Source organism: Acinonyx jubatus, chromosome X, assembly GCF_027475565.1.
Source record: "Acinonyx jubatus isolate Ajub_Pintada_27869175 chromosome X, VMU_Ajub_asm_v1.0, whole genome shotgun sequence".
Classification (NCBI taxonomy): domain Eukaryota; kingdom Metazoa; phylum Chordata; class Mammalia; order Carnivora; family Felidae; genus Acinonyx; species Acinonyx jubatus.
In genome coordinates, this window is record NC_069389.1 from 4,435,650 (window position 1) to 4,450,676 (window position 15,027).

General features: G+C 45.6%; 1 protein-coding gene across 5 annotated transcripts in view; it reads left to right on the forward strand.

Moving 5' to 3' along the window:
- Positions 1-15,027, forward strand: part of STS (steroid sulfatase) — a 160,414-nt gene that overhangs the window by 24,854 nt on the left and 120,533 nt on the right. For 3 of the 5 annotated variants that reach the window (XM_027050618.2, XM_027050619.2, XM_027050620.2), the window contains exon 2: positions 10,360-10,486. The exons of the other annotated variants lie outside the window; for them this stretch is intronic. The gene's annotated coding sequence lies outside the window, so the exon portion shown is untranslated. The remainder of the gene's footprint in view (positions 1-10,359; positions 10,487-15,027) is intronic. 5 annotated transcript variants of the gene reach the window in all.

Sequence of the window (15,027 nt, forward strand, 5' to 3'; positions counted from 1 at the left end):
ACAGTGCATATGCGTGCATCACACGGTTGTCAGTTGAACCCAAAACCTGGAATCTGGATATGAGAGCATGCTGGAGAGATTACTTGGGTTAAGAGTTTTCAAGAGCAGCAATCCAAAGTGATGTAATTTGGGAGTAGACGACAGGCCCCCAGGCCTGGTGCGGACAATAACTAGTGAGGTCTTACCCACAGATAAGATGGGCACAGATGCCTGGTCTATTGGTAATCTGGGACTTCAGCTATTGGACATCTGTTGGGAGTCTTGCCCGACTAAAAGCTTAATATCTTGTAAACTCTTTTCTTTCTGGAAACTTCATCCCGCAGATAAAATGTTGCTCTGAAATTGACTGCGACAAACAAGGAAGAATTGCTTGGTGATGTACAAGTGATCATATCCTTGGGTAGAACAGCCCTCCCTCTTTTAAATGTAATGGTAATAGTAAATGACCAACGTACCTTGGCATGGTTCCTGAGGTTTAGAGTCACTTAGACACAAATATAGATGTCCTTTCCTGGCCAGGGACTCTGAAAATGTAACGGCTCGCGTGTTAGGATATACTCAAACATGAAAGTCCACCATTGCACTCACAAAACCATAAGGGATCCAGAGGATGCGGGAAAGCATACGGAATTGAGGAAACCAGCATGGTGGGAACCCCAGGCTCTGAAAGGGAATATTTGCAAGGTCGGGGAAGAGAGAGAGAATCTTGCCACGAACGGCTTACCTTTCTCCTACAAGGTCAGGAAGACCAAAAATCCAAAACAAACTGATTGGAACACTCTCTTGCTGTCTGGTTCCCAGGTCTCCCTTGACTCAGGTTCCGTGCCCTTGGACGGAACTGCACTCCCTCTGTCGCACCGTCAGAAGCATAGAAACTTACCACGTTTAGATCACAAGTCCTAAAATGAGGATGTTGGCAGAGCTCCGCGTCTAGGGGAGAAGCTGTTGCCTTACGTTTTCCAGAGGGTACCTGCATTCGGAGCCTCGTGTCCCTGCCCCATTTTCTCCACACTGTTCCTTCCCTCCTGGCGTCTCCTTCTCTGACTCTGCCTGACCGCCCCCTTTTTATAAAGACCCCTGTGACTAGATCATTAAATTCTCCTCGTGAAACTAATGTGACACTAGAGTTGACAAACTAAAATTTAGATAAAAACGTGAAACATTAAAAAAAGGAAGAGACCCTTGTGATGACATTGGAGTTGGATCATCTCCCCATCTCGAGATCCTTAACATCATCATGCTTGCACAGTCCCTTTTCATGTAAGGTGACATAGTCACAGGTTCCTGGGGCTAAGAACGTGGCCATCCTTGGGTTCCATTGAGAATAGACTTTGATCAGAGTTTTCTGTGGGCGTATCACTCAGCTGTAAATGTGTTCAGGGGTGCATTAATAACAACTGCCATTGCTTGCTAAAATGAGATTATTATGTAAGTAATGTCCATGTGTCCACTAACGATCAGTGTGCACATGAGCTTTTCCTGCACTAATTTCATACAATAGAGACATTTTTCTCGGGTCAGTGTTCTTGAGCCGACCTCTGTGGATGCAAAGAGAGACAAAGGTTGACTCCAGAGTAAACAGATTCATTCCATTAATGAATACCAAGCACTATGTTTATCAGGATGTTCTTGATGACTGGGCATTAACAAAAACATGAAAAGTGTTGTGCTTGCTTTCTTTCTGTCCCTCTCTCTTTTCCATCCCTCCCTCCTTTATCCATCCTTCCTTCCTTTCCTTCTTTCCTTCTTTCTTTCTTTCCTTCTCTCCTTCTCTACCAGAGCAACTAACTCTATTCCGTGATCTTTCCTTTTGGTGTTTGTTTAACGACTTCTAATGGAGCGTACTTTGGGGGAGTGGGAGCTGTTTTTCTGGAGGCCCAGTGAAGAGAGTTTTGGCTCCTGTGACCTCTCATAATCTTCATGCTCCCGTCACCTGTGGCTGGGGCACCTGAGTCTGTTGGTTTTCCCCTGGCCATTGCCTCTGGTATTATTCTCCTGCATCACGACTGTGTCCTTTCTTTTCTTTGCTGACAGACTTCTCAAGAGTTAGCTGTTTCTGGCAATTGACTTCTGGATTCTTCCCGATTCACTGGCTCTCTGTGGATGGCATAGATGTTCCAAGCAGAGTCTCTGAATTCTAAACCCAGCGGGGAATGAAGCAGGAAAAGTCGGTGTGACCGCTTATTGAAATCATTCCTTGACAAGCATAAGGCCCTGGAGACGAGTCACCCTTTGCTGTCATGACTGACCGGGGCTCAGCGGGTCCTGGGATGAGGCGAGTGGTGTCAGGTGGACAGCAGAGACCTGGGTTGCGGTGCCCTTTCAGCAGCTCCATGGGTGACCCTGGGCAGGCACCCGCGCTTCACAGGCTCCATCGACGTCCTTGGTTTTTAACTCCCAACGTAACTGCAGTTTTAGAGTCAGTCCGAGGGCTTGAGCCACGACGCCCATGTTCTGCAAAGCTCCCAGGCTAAAATCTGAGATCCAGTGTCCTGGGTTTACATCGGACCATAAACCCAGGTGTTAATGTAACGAATGATACTGCACTTTTGGGGACGGTGGGGTTAGGAATCCAGAACGAGGTGATTTATAAAAGTCTTCACATGAGAGAGCTGGCATGCACCATAAATTCCCCCAGCCACCCAAGATTGATAAGTTTACAGTGAAAGCAAGTAATTATGAATCGGCCTCTAAATCACATTTTAACACCCTCACTCAAAAGTTGACAAACTGTCCCCACAAGTCAGACACTACTTACCAGCCTGTTACCAGCAAGCAAAGCCCAGAACCGGTGCTTTTCACGGCTGTCACGTTTGTCGATGCCCTGATTCACCTGTGCCTGTAGAGAAGGGGATGTTTAATGTGCACCGGGGAAGCCCTTCCTCTTGGAGTCAGAAGGCAAGTGTGTCTACCCATCAAAGAATAAGAGACTCTATTCTATGGTAAAGGACACAGAAGTGGTGTTTGGCCATTTGTGTGTTCCAAGTCCTACACATATTAATTCAATGTACGATCACATTTACCATAAAATGTTGAGATTATAAGACGGGCCTTCCCAATGCTGGGTCCTCGGGGTGAAATGGAATCCCATTTGTGGATGCTGTACTCATCGAAACAGCAGTTAATAGGGCGAGGGCAGGCCAAGAAAGGGTAAGGATGAAGAGTCACAGACCGTGGTTTAGGAAGGTAATTGTCCAAGAGGCGTGAACACGAACAACTGAATGATGTGGCCTCAACGAGGACAGGAATCTGCAAAGGTCTGCTGGTGTGCATGGATGCAGGTCTCTGGCCAGAGGCCCATCAGCCCCTGCCACACACCTGCCCATCACCAGAAGACCCCCAGCAGACCCCCTGCAGACCACGAGCTCACGCAGACATCCACTGTCTCAGGCTTATTGAGTTACCCCTGGGCTTTGAAGCCAGCAGAAGTTTCAGGAACCTTGTTGTCAGGGCTGAGATCGTGTCCTATGAGTTGATGCTGGAGGGATGGCCTCTTAAGAAACAATTATCGGGGCGCCTGGGTGGCGCAGTCGGTTGAGCGTCTGACTTCAGCTCAGGTCATGATCTCACGGTTTCTGAGTTCAAGCCCCGCGTCAGGCTCTGGGCTGACAGCTCGGAGCCTGGAGCCTACTTGGGATTCTGTGTCTCCCTCTCTCTCTCTCCCCCTCCCCTGCTCATGCTCTGTCTCTCTCTTTCTCAAAAATGAATAAACTTTAAAAAAAAGAAACAATTATAATTTATTTTGTCATTCCTTCTGTTTTTTAAGGGTCGACTCCACTGTTAATTATAATACTTTCCCCACTTATATCTCATATAAAAGAATGAGCATTAGTATATCCTTTGAAGGTAACTCAAAGGTCTAGACACCGTCAGTAAGGATATGCAGAAGATCATAGATTAAGTAATTGCTAGTGTTTTGCCATATGGGCTTTGTCTGTCCAGCCGGAAAGTTGACGACTGTGTGGGCCTTGCCTTTCATGAGTCAGGTGCCCAGCCGTGCATCTCATAGTGGGGACCAGAAGCTGTCAGGAGCTCGCTGAAAGGAAGCCAGGTAAAACTTCGCACCTGTGCGTCCGGTGTCTGCCAGGATCCATCACATCCCTCCAGTGCTGGGCTTCCCCTGAGTGAGTTCTATCTCTGTGGCCCCACCATGGGATGGCTAGTCCTTCTCATGAGGTAACGCTAACCGGAAGCTGCATCCGGGCCCCCGGTACAGCTTTTGGAACTGTGTATCTGACTAGATAGATACATGGATTCTAGCGTTAGCTCTGAGCTTTGAGCTCTCCGGTCCTTTTACCTGTAACCAAGGGGGAATGTCTTTTGAGAAATACGACCAGTTACTGGTTGGATGTTGGATAGGAAAGTGCTTTGAACAGCAGCGAATGCCTGTAGGTTGTGTGAGCTCCTTGGGGTGGATTCCTGGATGCTGCTTTCAGAAATAGTAGAAATGGGGCCATCTGTGGCAGCCTGCAGACACGAGAGAAGAAGGTGGGTTTGGGGCAGCGCTAGCTTGCCTTGCATTTCCCTGCCTCCCTGGGCTCTGCAACTGAGAGCTAGGGACACCCATCCGTTCTTTTTCCCTCTTCTTTTTTGTTAAAATTCCAGTATAGGTAACACAGTGTTGTAGTAGTTTCACATGTACAATGTAATGATTCAACAGTTCCCTACCTCACCTGGTGCTCATCACAGCAGGTGCCCTCCTTAATCCCCATCACCTATTTCTCCCCTCCCTCCGCCCACCTCCCCTCTGGTGACCATCAGTATGTTCTCTGTACTTAAGAGTCTGTTTCTTGGTTTGTCTTTGTCTTTTTTTTCTGTCTTTATTTGTTTTGTTTCTTAAATTCTACGTGTGAGTGAAATCATACGGTATTTGTCTTTCTCTGACCGACCTACTTCGTTTAGCCTTATGAACTGTCTAGCTCCGTCCATGTCATTGCAAATGGCAAGATTTCATTCTTTTTTACGGCCGACTGATACATGATATATGGCTGTGTGTAGATACCACAACTTCTTTAACCATCCATCTATTGATAGGTACTTGGGTTGCTTCTATAATTTGACTCTTGAAAATAATGCTGCAGTAAACATAAGGGCGGCATGCGTCTTTTCAAATTACTGTTTTTGTATTCCTTGGGTAAATACCCACTAGGGGAATTACTGCATCATAAAATTCTATTTTTAATTTTTGGAGGAGCCCCCACACTGTTTTCCACAGTGACCGTGCCAGTTTTCATTCCTACCGACACTACAGAAAGGTTCTTTTTTCTCCACATCCTCACTGACACTTGTTGGTTTTGTGTTGATTTTAGCCATTCTGAAAAGTGTAAGGTGATATCTCATTTTGCTTTTGATTTGCATTTCCCTGACGACGAGTGATGTTGAGCATCTTTTCATGTGTCTGTTGGCCATCTCTTCACAGAAATGTCTGTTCCAGTCTTCTGCCCATTTTTTTAAAGTTGGATTATTTGTTTATTTGTACGTTAAGTTGTATAAGTTGTTTATAGTTTTTGGATAGTAACCATTGATTGCATATATCATTTGTAAATATCTTCTCTCTTTCAGGAGTTTGTCTTTTAGTTTTGTTGGTTGTTTCCTTTACTGTTTAGAAGTTTATTTTTTTTTTAATTTTTTTTTTCAACGTTTATTTATTTTTGGGACAGAGAGAGACAGAGCATGAACGCGGGAGGGGCAGAGAGAGAGGGAGACACAGAATCGGAAACAGGCTCCAGGCTCTGAGCCATCAGCCCAGAGCCTGACGCGGGGCTCGAACTCACGGACCGCGAGATCGTGACCTGGCTGAAGTCGGACGCTCAACCGACTGCGCCACCCAGGCGCCCCTGTTTAGAAGTTTTTTTGATGTATTCCCAATAGTTTATTTTTGCTTTTGTTTCCCTTGCCTCAGGAGACATAAGTAGAAAAATGTTGGTATGGCCGATGTCAGACAAATTACTGGCAGTGCTTTCTTGTAGGATTTTTATGGTTTCAGGTCTCACATCTAGGTCCTTAATATATTTTGCATTTATTTTTGTGTATGGCTTAAGAATGTGGTCCAGTCTGGGGACACCTGGGTGGCTCAGTCGGTTAAGCATCCAACTTCGGCTCAGGTCATGATCTCATAGTTTGTGGGTTTGAGCCCCACGTTGGGCTCTGTGCTGACAGCTCAGAGTCCAGAGCCTGCTTCAGATTTTGTGTCTCCCTCTCTCTGCTCCTCCCCTACTCGCACTGTGTGTGTGTCTCTCTCTCAAAAATAAACAAACATTTAAAAATTAAAAAAAAAAAAAAAAAGAACGTGGTCCAGTTTGATTCTTTGCGTGTAGTTGTCCAGTTTTCCCAACACCATTTGTTGACGAGACTGTCCTTTTCACATTGCGTATTCTTGCCCCCTTTGTTAAAGATTAATTGACCGTATAATCATGGATTTATTTCTAGGCTCTCTATTCAGCTCTGTTGATCCAAGTGTCTGTTTTTGTGCCGGTACCATACTGTTTTGATTACTACAACTTTGTAGTATATCTTGAAATCTGGGATTGTGATGCCTCCAATTTTGTTTTTCTTTTCCAAGATTGCTGTGGGTATTCACGGTCTTTTGTGATTTCATACAGATTTTAGAATTATTTGTTCTAGTTTTGTGAAACATGCTGTTGGTATTTTCATAGGGATTGCATTAAATCTGTAGATTGCTTTGGGTAGTATAGACATTTTAACAGTATTTGTTCTTCCAGTCCATGAGTGTGGAATATCTTTCTATCTGTTTGTTTCATCTTCCGTTTCTTTCATTAATACTGTATAGTTTTTGGAGTACAAGCCTTTCATCTCCTTGTTTAATTCCTAAGTCTTTTATTATTTTTAGTGCATTTGTAAATGGGATTGTTTTCTTAAGCACCTCGGCTGTTGATTTTTCTGATCAATGACCACTCTTACCTTGCTTTTGCCTGAAGAATTGACACACCTTGGGACCATCAGGCTGAGACTGAAGTCCTCTCTCCCATGGTTTTTGAGGGTTTGCCTAGGATTATAGCTTAGTGGGAATATGGGGCTATTTCATCATATTGTACATGTATTCAGGACTAACGGTCTTATCAGCTCTTGTCTTATGTTGAGTCCCAGGAAATGGTTCTGAGACAAGGTGGGTTTTGGGGGGTGGCGGAGTTCTTAGGATCCACACTTATGAGGATGGTGAGGCAGAGGGGGAAGTTGGGTTGTCATACCCTCGCAACAAGACCTCATCCCGTTTGGGAGGGAGCTCTGGAGCTGGTGTGGCTCTCAGAGTTGTCTCACTTTGCATCAAGGAGGGCACACCTTTAGGACCCAGCCATGGGAATCTCGAGGGATGGGGGATGGCATCGTCTTGGGAAAGGCCACTGTCTCTGGCTGAGAGCAATTCCCAAAGACACATTCAGCTGAGCACCATCAGTTATTGACACAACCAGCAGCTGGTGGGAAGGGTGACCTCTGTCCTCACTTGATGTCAGAGCCCATGCTATGGCATCCGCCAACGCTCTTCTGTTTACCAATTCCTCAACACCATCTTCTCCTTTATGTTCAGAAGATGGTTTTCACTATGGATTTCCAATAGCTTCTTGAAGTCTTTCAGTCAACTTTCTCGGTGTTCACACTTGGCTTTCGGTGTTTACTTGTCTACAGAATCTTCTGCTAGCCTACACAAGCAGGTAGGGTTGTCAGCTCATGCACATTTGCCCAGGGCCGTCTCAGTCTGAACACTGGAACTCCTCAGTCCCGGACAGACTGGGAGGATTGATCAGCCTTTGGCAAAGCAATCAGCCAGATTTCCACAACCTGCCTTTCCGTTTCTTTACCGTCTTCGCATGCCATCTCCTTCTGAGGCTTGGCACAATCAGACTTCTTTAATAACCACACTTCTAGGCTACTGCTGGTGACAAATGCTTTCTCTCCTTCCTCTCACTGCTACTCACAGGGTGTCTTGAGTCTTGTTGATGTTTTCCCAGTGCAGTTAAGCCTGATGTCACCACAGAGCCGCCTGGGACTAGCCAGTATCAGAGGCTGGCAGGTTAACATACCACCTGATGCCTCGAGTCAGTTCACATTGGCTTCTGCTGCCAAATACAGTAAGAAGTTTACAAAAATTTTGTGGCTTCCAGGGCTCGTTGTATCTCAGAATCAAGGGAGAGGGATGGTGGACGTTGATTCCATCCTTAGATTCCTGTTGTGGTTCACAGTCTTATACAACTGAACGGGGAGGGGCAGGAGAGTGATGGATAAATGACCAGGTAAATGACAGTTACGGCGATTGTAGGTAAACAGAGACAGGAAGGGGTAATGAAGCATGCTCATGATTTGTGAAGCCACCAACTCGTCAGCATACAGGTTCACGATAAAACAGCACCCGTAACCTCTTGGTCTTAAATCTTCTTGTTCTGTGACTAGAACTCGGATTATAGTGGTGTCTCAAGAGACTTATGTTCATATAACTTTTCAGAGTAATGGCGGAACCATCACTGGTACATATGTTGTGGCTGTGTATCATTGTTGGAGCAAACTACCTCCCTTATTTTCCTGTCTCTGTGATCATACCCCTTCAGTGATTATTGGACCAGTACCCTACAGTTTCTAAACTTCGACACTTGAGATCATCTCATCCTTTGTGGTGGAGGGCTGGGTGGATGATTCTCTGTGGTAGGGGCTGTATTGCACATTGTAGGATATTTAACAGCATCTCTGGACTCTACCCACTAGATGCTAGTAGAACCCACCCAATCACGAGAACCGGAAATGTCTCCAGATACTGCCTAATGATCCCTGTGGGCTGAAATCACGCCTGGCTAAGAACAACTCCACTGCTGTTTTGAGAAATGTCCTCGGACCATGGGCTTTTAGGTTCTCCTGTGCTGTTTTCCTTCTGCAGGTAGGGTTTCTTGTGGCAATACCACTGTGATAGGCATTGTGACTTAATCTCCTTTGACGTGTTTCTTCTTCTTCATTAGTCACCGAGGATAGCAGGCGCAAAGTATCAAACACGGGTCAAAGGGTTTCCGTGCGGATGTCTCAGCATCTATTTTCTGTAAATAAAAGGGGTGGGCAACCGAGAGGAAAACACCGGCTTGCATCTTCCCTGTTTCGCAAGGGGTGGGGGGTCACCCAGTTGTTCAAATCCATATCCATATGATCTTTGTCTCGCCACATAATGTCATGGAGAGTCGGAGGAAGAGATGGCCCTGCGTGGTGGTTCTGTCATCCCAGCAGTGGGAGGTTAAGGATCAATGTTGACAGCACAGCATCCCATTTCCACAAGAATCCAACATGAAATGCCATGCCGGAAGATGCAGGAAGATTGATTACAGTTTCAAATGCCATCTCGGGGGGGAAAAATAACATTTCTGGGACACTGATTGAACCTGAAAAATTGTTGTTGGAAGCTTAACTTCAGTGAGGCAAGATCTATATGTGTGAAGATCTATAGAATAGTGGTTTTTCTCCAATGTGGTGATCTCTTGTGCATATGACGTATCAAGTGGGATGATACTTCATATTTTACAGCATGAACGATAGACTTATACATTAATTGTTTTAAGGCATATGGTAGTTTTTGTCTAAATGTCCTCAACTCAAAAAAATAAGTATATTCTTCACTAGATTCAAAGTCATCTTCATAGAGTGTAGGATTCTATACCAGAAGTTGAAAAACTTTTCCTACCGAGGGCCCGATAGTGAACATTTTCAGCATCGCAGGCCAGGCAATCTCTTGTGCAGCTACTAAACTCTGTGCTGTAGCACAGAAGCAGCCACAGATTATAAGGAAGCGAATGCATGTGTCTGTGTTCTAATATCCTTTCATTGTGGACTCTGAAATGTCAATTTAATATACTCTTCACATTGTGCAAAACATTCTTTTCTCAACCATTTAAGAATGTGAATAACATTCTTGTTTCGCTATAAAAACAGGTGGGGGACAGTCCTGCGAGCTGCAGTTTGCAATCCAAGTGCTATTTGGAAAATATTTATTGACAGCTTACTACGGCACATGAATGGCCTCTGCTGTCTTGATCCTTAGAGGCTGTGGGACGGACAGATACCAAATAAAAAGAAACCACGTATATAAGTTATTGGAAATAGTGATAAATGCTCTTCAAGGGAAACAAGATACTATGACAGTTAACCATGGAGGGATCTATTTGCTTTGTATTGGTAATCAGGGGGGGCTTCTCTGAGGTGGTGGCTAGTCAGCTGTGACTTGTAGCTAACCAGGGTTTGGGCAGAGAGTGGAAAGAAGAAACGTGCAGGAAGGGAGATCCTCCCGGCAGGAAAGAGCATGTTCCCCTGCAGTTTTTCACCATGTGCTCATTCAGTGTCTGACTCTTCTTCGTCTGAATGAATTCACAGGATGAGCCTGGTGCCCCTCATCCGTGTCTGCTGAGGGCCCCTCACATCAGTGTGCCTGCACATGATGCTGTCAGGAAGCTCAGATCCTTGAGGACAACTACCCAAGACGGTCTTCCGTTGCTGCAGGGTGAGTATAAGAGGTGCCCGCGTACGTCCCTTCCTTCCGAATGGATCACTGCCTGTTCACAAAGTGCTTGCCTCGCCCTGAGCATTGGTAAATCATGCCTGAGTACCTGGTGACTTTAAAATGGTGTTGTGGAGGGTCTGACATGCCGGGCAACAGGAATGTGGAGCCCACCTGGCCCTTTTGTTCAGAAGGGACTTGGGGGCGCCTGGGTGGCTCAGTCGGATGAGCGTCCGACTTCGGCTCAGGTCATGATCTCGCGAGATCTCGCGTGATCTCGCGTGAGTTCGAGCCCCGCGTCGGGCTCTGTGCTGACAGCTCAGAGCCTGGAGCCTGTTTCAGATTCTGTGTCTCCCTCTCTCTCTGACCGTCCCCTGTTCATGCTCTGTGTCTGTCTCAAAAATAAATAAACGCTAAAAAATTAAAAAAAAAAAAAAAGGGACTTTTCCCACGAGAGGTCACATTTGCCAAAGGGCGGCATCCGGGGGTCACACGTGCTTTCTTGGAGAAAAGCGGTACCACCAAAGAGGGCAGTGCGCACTGATAGGAAAATACCCGTGATCGAGGGGAGGGAGGAGGGGGGAAGGAAAGAGCACCTCCCGGAGGGTGCAGCTTGATGACACTCTGCCATGATGATGTCAAGACAGGCACCGCGAGGCAATCAGAGCCCATCACTGTCCCCCGTAGCAGCAGGCTCGGAGAAGTCTGCACGGAGATGCTTTCCAAGAAGATTCGGGTTCACATTGGTGTGGGAAGGCCCCCAAAGATGCAGCTGAGTCGTGGGGTCAGAGGTCCCTGGGGTTCAGATCCCAGCTCTCCGCCCGCTGGCCTCACGTTCTCAGGAAGCTGATTAAGGACTCTGTGCCCAGGTCTCCTCTTGTAAAATGGGGGTGCCAAGGACAGGTTCCTAGGGTGACTGAAGAGTGAAGGATGATGTTTTGGGGGGCACAGCTATGGTGAATACTGGGATGACACTGCCAGCCAAGGTGGGAGGTGTTGCCGACTATGAGTCTGGAGTTCTCTCTTGTCCAGGAAGGGGGTGGATGCAGAATTGAATATGAGAGAGGCTAATGACCTGGAGGAGATAAGAGCCCCAAACGGGTTTCATCTCTGGATTGATTGAGCTCGCAAGATATTAGCAAACGGTCTGGCTGGGGGTGGGGAGGTAGGGTGGGCAAGTGGTGTTTGTGATCAAAGGATATTGGCACCAGAGGGAAAGTAATTTCCTGCAGGTGATACAACAAGTTACTTTAGATCCCAGTCCAATATCTTGCTATCTCACCTCGGGCACTTTTGCCCCGTGGTGGCGGCTTTCTGCCCTAAGCTGTTCTCTAACCCATTTATGTAAGTAGAACCTACTTCCTCACAAGCAGGCCCTGAATAGATCTCCAGAACTCCAGTTTGGACCATTGCATTGCTGATGACAGGCAGATAGTTCTCCATTGGACCGGTTTTGCCCCCGGGGGTGGGAATCCGACACATCTGGAAGCATTCTTGGTGTCGTAACTCTGGAGGAGCTTTGCTGTTGGGATCCGGTGGGTGGAGGTCAGAGGTTCTGCTGACAGCACATAGGACAACACCCCCTCGGACTCAGACCCAGCCCCGAGCATCAGCACTGCAGAACTGGACAATCCCTGTTTGTTCGGTACAGCAAGACACTTCAGCTTCATCTTCTCTTCTTCCTTCGTGGAATATTCAGCGGTCTTTTACTCTGAGGGTTCTGCGGTAGAATAAGAATTAAAGAGAACAAAAAGAGAAAGACGTTTTAGGATTTTTTTTTTTCTCTATTAAATTGAAACCGCACAGCAGACGATTCTCCTACTGCAGGAAACGTCCATGGAGGCTTAAATCCTTGGCTTATATTCGTGCTTAATGCTTAGCAGCTTAACAGAGTTATTTTCTATTGTGATTTCTGTAATTTGTTCCTTAAAAGGCTCGTTTGTTCCTTCTCTCCAGTTCAGACACAGACTTTTCGGGGGTTTTAAAGAATAATTTATTTTCTAAACTTATTGTTAATGCGGGAGCTGGCTTGGAGTTCTGACATAGCTTTCAAAGCCTTAAGCACCTGCTAAGTAGAGTTTTATTTTTATTCCCCTAGAAACCAACTGAATGTTTTGCAGGGAAATACTTTGAGTACTTTTTTTTTTTTTTTTTTTTTTTGGTCATTTTAATCTAGAGGGGACATTGACATTCTTTGGACCCAGCAACAAGAGCTCAGAAAAAATTGACAGACTCAGTAAGCTAATGAAAAGTATGCAGCTGAAAAGGCTCATGATTAATTCATGATAAACTAATATGGCATTCATTATTCTTCCTTAATGTTCTGATGTAAAGTGGGAGTCTTTCAGTGGGGGCTAAAATATCTGTTCCTAAATACCTAATAACAATATCCATTATGTCTTACCAACATAAAGCCATCCTCATGGGGTATTTTAATGTACTTCACAATTTAAATTCAGGGTTCTTGAGTACAGCATATTAAACTTTTCCCCTCTCCCTAAGTGGATTGGTGATAATCAAGAAAATACTTTTATATAAGATATTCCTCAGTTTTCCCCTCCAAAAAAAAAGCTGACTGAAAGTAAAATGAAGTTTGCCTATGAAACTGAAAAAATTTCCTTTTTATGACACATCTTGTTATTTGACAAGAACTTCCAGCAATCTCTTAATTTATTCTGTTTAAATATATACTAGGATGGTAATTTTTTTTAATCCTTTGATGATAAAGAACACATTTTTCAAGGGGATTATAAATCCTTAGGATATTTTGTGGCAGCAAACACCCATGATAACAAGCACATTTTGGGGTCAAGATAATCCCAACCCCCCCAAAATTATGTTGATTGTGTTTCGTGTCTCAGAGATAATGAATGAGGGAAGGTTCATTATCAGACACATTGTGAGAGAACACGAAACAATCTGGAGATTGTACCATTGACCAAGGGATCATGGATAGCGGGGCACTTTGGTGTCACGTTCCTCCTGATAGCGGGCAGCGAGAACACAAAATAACCCGTGTAATGTCCCTACCAAAAGCTTTCAACTGGAATCCGTTCGCAAGGAAACGAGCAGACAAATCCAGAATGTAGCACGTTGTCAAGGACAGTTGACCTGGATTCTTCCAAAATAATCAGTGTCATGGGAAGCACAGAAAGGTCAGGGACAGTTCCAGATTTAAGAAGATGAAGAGGGGCACCTGGCTGGCTCAGTCAGTGAAGCGTCTGACTCTTGATTTCGGCTCAGGTCATGATCTCACAGTTCGGGCGTTCGAGCCCCGTGTCAAGCTCTGTGCTGACAGTGTAGAGCCTGCGTGGGATTCTCTCTCTCTTCCGGTCTCTCTCTCTGCTTCTCCTCCACTCATGGACACAAGCACATGCACTTGCTCTCTGTCTAAATATATAAAGTTTCAAAAAGAAAAATAATAAAAAGGTGAAGAAACACGATGACAGTACCTGAATGTGGAGAGGGTCCTGGACGGGGGAAAAAAGCAGATGGTACAATTATTTGGGGGCTGTCTGGGCGGTGAGTTGATTGAATCAGTGTTAGTCCGCACAGTTGTTCTCATGGTGTTGTGTTTATGGAGGAGGTGTCCTTATTCTGGGACACCCACGCGGAACTTTCTAGAGGGTCAAGAGTTATCCTCTGTGCAGCTTGCTGTGAAACATCATGAGATGAATACAAGTACATCTCTTATCCTTTCTTAATCTTCTGGTGTAGAACAAAAATGTGTGCACATACGTATGTGTGTGTATACATGCACGGGTACACAGAGGCAGAGAGCAAGCAGCTGTGGCAAAATACAGACAGTAAACCTAAGTGAAGTAGGATACGTGCATTCGTGTGCATGCTTTCAACTTCGTGTGTATGCTTTCGACTGTTCTGTGAGTTTGGAAGTTTTCAAAAGTGACTTTGGGGGAAAACAGGTTATGAAGTTTTATTTTCTTTCTCCTGTTGGAGATGTTTTGGTTCTACTGATGGTGTGTTTAAAATTTTGTACAGGACCAGTTTTTTTTTTTTAAGTTTTTTAAAATTTATTTTGAGAGAGAGAGAGAAAACAGAGTGGAAGAGACAGAGGGAGAGAGAGAATCTCAAGCAGGGTCTGAGCTGTCAGCGTGAACCCTGATGCGGGGCTCAAACCCACAAACTGTGAGACCATGACTTGAGCTGAAGTTGGATGCTCAAGTGACTTTGCCACCCAGGTGCCCCAGTGTTTATGTATTTTTGAGACACAGAGACGGAGTGAGAATGGGGGAGGGGCAAAGAGAGAGGGAGACACAGAATCCGTAGCAGGCTCCAGGCTCTGAGCTGTCAGCACGGAGCCCGACATGGGGCTCGAACTCACGGACCTCGAGATCATGACCTGAGCTGAAGTTGGATGCTCACCAGACTGAGCCCCCAGACGCCCCTCTTTGGTAATTCTTGTGCCACCTTGCAAACTTCCTGGGCCCCGCCCCTTTTCCCAGAGACAGGATCCACATGGAGGTTGATCACTACTGCATTCCGTCCCAGAAGTTGGCTCAGGATGTGTATGCATACCAGTCCGC